An 8,644-nucleotide genomic window follows, 5' to 3' on the forward strand; every position below is an offset into this window, starting at 1 on the left:
AGCTGAGCTTTTCAAACAGTTTTAACAGTTACTTTAGTCTGACAAAAGCCGAATGACGAATTAGCGCTTCCAGTCAGAGACTGAGGCTACGTCCACACGTACACGGGTATTTTTGAAAACGGAGATTTTCCGTTTTCGTTTTAAAAAATAATCCCGTCCACACATAAAGGCAGAAATGAAGGAAAATGCTGCTATGAACATGCCAAAGCAGCAGGTGGCGCTAGATTCCTAACCGTGCAGAAATGTTGGCCAATCAGAAGTCTAGAAGCCTCGGTGGGAAAAAGTAAACAAAGCTGGGGCATAGAAGCAGAACCGAGTCGTAAGTGTGGAGGGACAGTAACTGTGTGTATATGTAAGCATTTAAACACTGCAGAGAGTAGAATTAACAGTAACAGTATTGTAGAAATTCATTTCACCGAAACAATAACGTGGCGCACAGTGTGGCGCATGCACCAGTTTATTGTATTTCCAGACTTGCTTTCGGCACAATTTACAGTGCACGCTACTCTGTTTTTTGTCAGACTTGAAATAGCCAAAATACCTTCACACTACGGAACTTCTATGGCTCTTCCGTTCGACAATCTCTCCGGCATTGGAACCATCATCTGTTTTCTCTTCGGTCACGCTCGGTTGATTTTTCTAGTCGGCACACTCATTTCCTCCATTACGCGCTGGCTCCATTACCCGCTGGCTGCTTCCCAAACAAACACACGTGCGGCTTGGCACTTGTGCTGTATGTAACAAGTCACGCGACGTGACACTGCGGCTGTGATTGGTTCGGCTCTGCGCTACTTAGTTTGGATTGGCTGACCTTTTTTTTTTTTTTTTTTTTTAATTTTAAGAGGACAAGAGCGGCGAGGTCTATCGCGATAGCTTAATTTCTCTATCGAGTAAAAGTTATATCGCGATACATATCGTTATCGTTCTATCGCCCAGCTCTACTTGCGTGCTTCGCTTTAGTTTGTTTCCCTTAGTTTTCTTCTGTTATTGTTAAAGATTTAAAGTTCTTTTCTGTCTCAGTGAATCACTGTTTTTGTGGAAGGCGTCACAAAAGTATTCAGGTCCAGTCTCACCTTCTCAGCAACTTTTCATTTGATCCTGAAGTTGCTTAAATTTGCCAACAAAAATCCATCTATGGAAGAATCTCTACATGGAGCATGGCATCAAGGATGGAGAGGATTAAAGTCAGCAGATGTGGATCCAGACACGGAGGTAGGCCCTGACGGTTAAATAATTGCTGAAGTGAAGTTAGAAGCTTCATTTACTGGTGGATGTGCACAATAAGCTGCCCTGTTAATTGAAAAGTTTTACTATGCATGGCCTGTTTGGGGCTGTTGGTCTGCAGGATTGTTTGCTGCTGATTGCTGAGAGTTGAATGTGCGTGGGCACCGATGATGGTGTTTGTACTGAAATCTTGACACTGCTTTCTCCCACCACAATTGAACAGGGAGTCCACTTCAGTCCAGTTTGAAGAAACTGGTTTAAGCTGTTGGGAAGCATGAATCAGATGGTTGGGTGTAGAGCATCTGTTTAAATCTCTTTGGCACATTTCAACATCAATCTGGTATAGATCCACTCAGATGAAGATCTTGCACATTGCACTCACTCTGGCCTCAGTTAAAAAGGCCCTCAGCAGTCAATGGTTTGGTCAAGAAGGTGTTGAGATTGACCTACATGCCTTTAAAAGAGCTTCAGCTCTCCCTACATGAATGTGGCAGAAACTCTTGGAACATTACACTATCTTGAATTAAAGGTGGATGTTGGTTAGTTAACAGTTTGATTTTGGTCCTTTTCTCTCAGTTGAATTGATAAACGGCTTTCGTCTTAAAATCTACTACTCGTTGTCAGTTTCTTTGTCTCTCGCCACGGCATCTGACAAAGAGATGCTCTACAGTAGGGGTAGGGAACTCCAGGCCTCAAGAGCTGGTTTCCTGCAGATTTTAGATGTGTCCTTGATCCAACAAGGCTGAAATAAATGGCTAAATTAGCTGCTCAACATGTCTTGAAGTTCTCCAGAGGCTGGTAATGACCTAATCATTTGATTCAGGTGTGGTGAACCAGGATGAGATCTAAAACCTGCAGGACACCGGCTCTGGAGGACTAAGGTTCCCTACCCCTGCTCTACAGCCACAGACTCTGGTCAGGAGAAGAGATTTTCCAGTGCCTACTCTCCTGGGTTCAGGTGGGTGAAGTGGAACAGGTACATCCTAATGCAGTTTATGAACACATGACTGGTTATCATGTCTTCAACTCGCACTGAGCCTGACATCAGTGTGGTTGTTAATGCTGCAAAACAGGATGGTTTAAACAGATGCTTCGAAACCTCTGCAACAAACCACCTGCTCCAGCAGAGATACTTAAACCAGTTTTGTGTTCCAGTCTGTGAAGCTGCAAAAATGGCAGACTGGAAGACTCTGATGGCTTTCATCAATCAGAATCTCAACAGGTATGTACTCAGCATTGTTGCCCAATGAGCAATGTTCAAGTGAAATCTGGTGGCAAATTTTATGAATGCAGCCAAAATGCAGAGTGTTTGTGTGATGCTATTCTGTATAAGAGTGAGCAATTTAGCCATTATTTAATTACTTTTTTGGTATCATTCAATGTTCTAAAGTGACTTGTGCCAAAGCATAACGGTAAATATTCTGACCCATGTGGACCATATAGTTATAATCATCCCTCCTTTTTCTCTTGTCGTTTTTTTGTTTTTTTGTTTAGGCGAAGACTTGTTGTCAGAACTGAAGGAGGAAGTTTAGGAAAACCAGCACATGATGTAGAGAAATTTCAGCACTGTGGCTTGACAGGAGCAGGTCCTGCCTTACCTGAACACCTTTTTCAGTGATGGAGCTTCCTGTTTGTATCCAAACACTGGGTCAGTTAAAGAGGGTGGGAGGGTAGAGAAAGGCCACTTCCTCCCTTGTGTTGGTGTAGCTGAAGTTGTAGAAGTTAAATATTGCACAGTACTGTGTCAATATTTTCTCCTCTTGCCTTTGGTGCAGTTTATCCATCTAGATTATTTTGGTATGGACAACCCACTTTTGTAGTTTTTGCTGAGCTCTGTCTCTGAAAAGTAACGTTTCCATCCTAAAGAAATCCAGACTGTGTTACAGATCTACTGACCTTGTAGGAATTCTTTTCTTTCCTCTGAACTACATCTGCTAACCATATCAGTGTCCTAGAGGAAGCACGTAAAGGCTTTGAACAAGAAGCTTGACTTCATGACAGGCTTCATGCTTCTTTGTAGTTGGCAGGTGTAGACACTGCACCAGATTTCTGAGTTTCAACAAATTCATGCATTTCAATAATATTTGGGACTAGAAAAGGTGGCAGTCAAGAAACGGGCAGTGCTTCATTTAACAAAGTAAATATTTACAGCAGAAAAGATGCAGGTCTAGATCATTGGCTTTAAATATTTATTAAAAACCCTGGACTAACCTCCAGCCTTAAAGTCTGTCATGTCAAGAAACATGAACAGAACATTTAAAATGGCTGTCAGATAAAATCCACAGCAAACCTGATATGCTGCCAGTGCCAGCTAGCTTCCATGTTGGAAAAACACAGATGATGTGGAAGTGCTTTTAAATTTCTCTGAAAACCACCAGCATGTGGTTTCATAATCAGACCTCCACACATCATATTTCTGCCATGTTGTTTTTGAGACCAGTATAGCAAAAATCCTCATCTTGAGGCTCCAGAATGAGAATTCACAAATAAAAGGGGCAGTAACAGCAGCTACAGCCATCTTTATGCTGTTAGCAAGGCTCTCCACTTTGTGTAGAAACTTGCACTGTGAAGTCCGGGGTTGTTTACATTCAATGCGGTGCTGAAGACACTGGTGTTGCAATCATCATCTACATTATTTCTACAATTATTGGAAAATGAAACAACACATTTTCATCTCTTAATGTTATATAAAAAAACCTGTGATGGTGCTCTCTCTGATTTTCCAGTTTGTGTTTTGGATAGACTAAAATGTATTTACAATAGCCAGAGCCGACTGAATTCAAATATTTCTAAAATCTAATGGATTAAAAATAAAGGACCTAAAATTTACCCTGACTTCTATTTACTAAAAGAGATCAAATCTGAGACTCTGCTATGTTGAGCTACATAAAAGCAGAAATAGTAAAATTTAATACAAAAAAGCTGATATACATTAGTGTCTGTAATTAAAGGAGCATTAGCAGCTGGCAAGGCTCTCCACTTGCTCCTTCAAAACTTGTATTGTGAAGCCCGAATTTGTTTACATTCATACCAGTGTTTAAAACAACAGGGTTGAATTCATATCAGTTGTCCAGTGGCATCGACCAGCCAAACATCTGGTATGTTGTTGTTTTTTTTTGTGGAGGGTCCATTGAGGTCCAGGCACAACCTTGCCCACAGGATGATGATAGGGGCCCTGATAATTTGCACCATTTGTGATTGAGTTTACCTCCAGGTGTTGGGTGTACTCCCTGAAACTGAATCACTGAAAGATGCAGAGTCAGTTCTTGTGTAATTATAGTCAATACATTTCACCAAATGCAATTAATTCCCAAGATAATGACTGAATTAAAAACAGTTCTGTTTAATAATTGGAGATACTGGCATGAAGTGGGACGCCCTGATTGAGATGCTGAGAATCTGGACTCCTCCTAAACTTTCTCCTTCTGTTTTGAACCAAGTCTTCACCTAAAGATGGAAGAAAACAGAAAATATTTAATGAGTACAATAGACCCAAAATTCAAAATGAATTCAGTTTCTCATGTTCTAGTAACCTTGAAAAACACTCACCTGTTTGTAGGTCAGTCCTGTCACCTCTGTCATCTCCCGTGGGTCATGGTAACGTTTTTGGTTAAAGTGATGGACAAGAGGTTTTTATCTGGCTGTCTGAGAACAGCCCCCGGGTCCTTCCTTTGACCACCTGGGTCTTTTCTTCATTCTCTCACACAGTGCTTTTGACATTCTGGTTCTGTGGGACAGCAAAACTGTTCCTCTGTGACAGAGCTGGAAACAGCTTCAGCAGCCTCAAAGATGTTGTTCCTCGTCTCCTTATTGAGAGCACTCCCCACCCATGCAGTGAGCTCTGCCATGGGGAGACTTCCTTCAAGGCTGCCGCCAGAACTCCACAAGTCTATATGGTCCACATGGCTCAGCTCATCTGTGGTGCCATGACTCACTGTAGAAAAGCCAATTATACCAGGGTAAACTGCTGAGTGGATTTTAAGGCCTAGAGTTGGTGTAGGCAAGAATGTACAGGACTGAAAAAACCATTTTTCCCTCATTGATCCGCATTCATTGATTCATTGTTTAGAAAACTTAAAAAAAAAAAAAAAACTTTTAGAAAGTGGTCAAATAAATGAGCTCTCCTAAAGCCTTCCACCTTATCTTTCTGAATATTCATCTTTGTTTGCAATTTATCATTTTAACCACTGATGTCTGAAGAAAAAGTGTAATCTCACAGACCTGTTTGTAGGATTGGGTGGCAGGTTCTCCATTTCTTTATACCAGTGATATCAAAGTGAGGCTGCAAGAGGTCGTTTATAAATTTGTAATCAGCTGTGTAAGATGGTAGCCTGGTATCATCTGCATATTAACTCACCTCCACATTTACTGTGGGAAATGGCCACTGATGTGTGAGTGGGTTTGTTTCACAACTGCTGTGAGCCAGTGGCTGTGATTGGGCTGGGTTCACTGAAGGCAGGTGTATTTGATTGCACTCTAGTCTAGTCTACTTATACTCCAGACTACAAGTACTGCTGTTAGTGATGGCCAAATGAAGCTTTCTGAAGTGTTGAAGCTTGTATTGGCCAAAAGTATGAAGAGCAGCTCGAATCTACAACTTTGAAATGAACTGCTTCATTATCATTGCCCAGTCACAGCTTCTGTTTAACATCATGTGATAATTCTGTCTGATATCAGGCTAACGTTGTGGTGCTTTGAACCTGTATTTTTCTCTGTGTGACACAATTTTATGTCTGTCTCATGAATAAATGTGATGAATAAATTTGTTTAAACATGAACAATGGTGTGGTCTCCCTTTACTAGTAATTTAACATTTGTAAACATAACAGACCAAAAACATACAAGAATTTGCCTCCACTTAGACTTCTTCTGTTCTTTGGATTCATCATCAAACCATAAAGTGCTCTGCTGTGAGAATAATCTCTGAAGACTTGGTTTAACTACAATTGAATATAATAAACATACAATATTTGGGCCTTTGTAAAATTCAATCGCTAGTAAACTGATGATAAATAACATGGAAAAATATTTTTCTTTAATCCCTTGAACGGTTTTTATTTATTATCAAATGATGATGATGATGATATAGGAACCAAAATTGATTCAGCTAATAAAAGTGAATCTCATCCCATACCATTACCTGCTGGAATTAAGTTATACAGGAGCTTAAAAATGTGATTTATTAAAATAAATTATGGATTTTTTAGCAAACAAAACAGAATGCAATTAAACTACATTTTGGCTCCTGTTTAACTAATATTTGCATTACTTCTAAGACTTTTCCTGTAATATCAGTGCAAAGATGACAGTGTTAAAAGTGCAGAACTGTAATTTTGATTGGACGTGATGTAATTGTCTCAAACTGTACAATTCTGTGAGCAACAGCAGTTAATGACGGTCCGTTTGAAGCTGAAGACCGCATCACTGTGCTGCAGAAATACTGTGTCGGGGCTTGGTACGTCTGAAGTTTAATTCAGTACGTCACTGCTTTAGTCCTTGACTCAATGGTTTATAAGGAAGTGAATCACTGGTGGGATTTGTGGTGTGTGTTAGTGATTTTGTGCAAGAGATCAGTGTGCAACATATTGAAATACATTATTGGTCCAAGCCGTCATAAATAGTAAGTAGTGGGAAGAAAATGACCTTCAATGTTAAGCTTTTTGTTGACGTGTACAGTGTAGTATAAGCATTAGAAGATCTTAAATAAAACGGTAACAATTATGTAAAAGTCATTTTAATGAAAATGAACAGGAACTTTATAGATTTTCAAAGAAAGAATATGAAAACAACACTTTTTTTAAAAACGGTGCTCATCAAAATAGAAAACTGAACTTTTAACTTCCATCCATCTGTTCATTTAACTTAGAAGGAAGAAATGTCCTGCTGGTTAGGTGCATGTGCTCCCCTGTTATCTTTAACTAAGTGAGTTCACTTTGTGGCTGGGTGTTGTCTCAGTGTTCTCTCAGTATTCTCTCATCACAAACCTGTTTTATTTGACATTTCTCTTGTGCATGAGTTTAAAGCTGGTGCTCCACCCCGCCGCTGCTCTCTTCTCCTCCAGTGTCACAAGGTGTGCCACAGGCTTCATTCTAGTCCTGAGATGTGACATTGGATAATGGCCAGAAAAGAGTTTTACAGATTGTGATTTTTCCTGAGTGAAGTGAAATGGACTGGCATTTATGTAGCACTTTTCTAGTTTTGCTCTTAACTCATGACACTTTTTCATATATATTCATTCAGCACTTTCATAAATGTAAGCGCTTTAGTCGACTTAAATTAGGAGCTCTGGCACATTTTGAATAACCTTTTAACCCTTTAAAACCAGTCAGAGCGGGCACGCTCCATTTTGCGTAACTATTTTTAAATCCCGGTAGCACTGCAACCACGTAAGCTAGCGAAAAAATTGTTTTTGCATATGAAACCGAAGGAGTTGTACTTACATCTTATGCCATCAGCTTGTCCTAAGTCAGTTTCCTTCCACATAAAGCTTTGCAAAAACTGCATAAAAAGCACTTGCAGCAACAAAAACATAATATTCCAGAAACACGCTTTGCCGATCCGATCAGCTGTTTGTAACACTTCCTACGTCCATCAGCGCGAACTATCGCATGTCCGCCATGACCTGCCCGAAACCGGAAGTGACGTCATTTTCGCGGAAATGTAGTTTTTTACCATCAAGGCCTCATGAGCCTATACTTGTGTCTTTAAAAGTTATCTTTGACTTTATGACTTTCCGTGTCGTTTCTGGGATGCTTAGGACTCATATTGCACTGCTGGAAATAGTTTATTTTGATGCACATGCTGTTTTTTTGCAAATTTGGATTATAATATTTATTTTTTGTTTTTCCTGCAGTATATAAAAATTGGTGTATTTCAAAAATAAAACTATGAAGACACTTAAAATAAATTTCCTGTGGTGGGAAACTGTTTTGTGCAACTTTTTTGTATTTACAGTTTTGAGGGATAAGCCTCTTAAATTTCTCTAACTAGAAATATATGTTAAAAAGACAAAAACGATTTTATATTTCGTTGTAGTTTATTGCACTTTTTTGCAATTTATGCAATTACTATGCACTTAATGCATACATATTATTAAAGTTTAGGCTATAATGGTTGTATTGATGTATATCAACTTGAAATGCTCCCAAAAATGGCACTACAGCTGAAGGCTGTAAAATATAATATAAGCTCTGGCGGACTTGGTTCTATGGTAGGTCTTAAAGGGTTAATTAAAACCCAGTTAAAAACACATGAACTCATATAGCCCCTCTGACACCCTGTGTGTTTCCACACATGAACACGCATACCCCCGAGCACACCTGAACGCACATGCGCACACGCACGAAATCTGTCAAACAGGTTGTCAAACCGGTTTGGTTGGCCGCCATATTGGACAGGTAGCAACGTATTACTACTCATG

General features: G+C 39.7%; 1 long non-coding RNA gene across 1 annotated transcript; it reads left to right on the forward strand.

Moving 5' to 3' along the window:
• The first annotated feature begins 2,057 nt into the window (after positions 1 to 2,057).
• On the forward strand, positions 2,058 to 6,076 carry LOC106674902 (uncharacterized). The gene is made up of 3 exons (XR_001341677.3): positions 2,058 to 2,182; positions 2,380 to 2,446; positions 2,719 to 6,076. It is a non-coding gene; the product is annotated as an uncharacterized LOC106674902 (long non-coding RNA).
• The last annotated feature ends 2,568 nt before the right edge of the window (positions 6,077 to 8,644 follow it).

This window comes from Maylandia zebra, linkage group LG9 (assembly GCF_041146795.1).
Source record: "Maylandia zebra isolate NMK-2024a linkage group LG9, Mzebra_GT3a, whole genome shotgun sequence".
Classification (NCBI taxonomy): domain Eukaryota; kingdom Metazoa; phylum Chordata; class Actinopteri; order Cichliformes; family Cichlidae; genus Maylandia; species Maylandia zebra.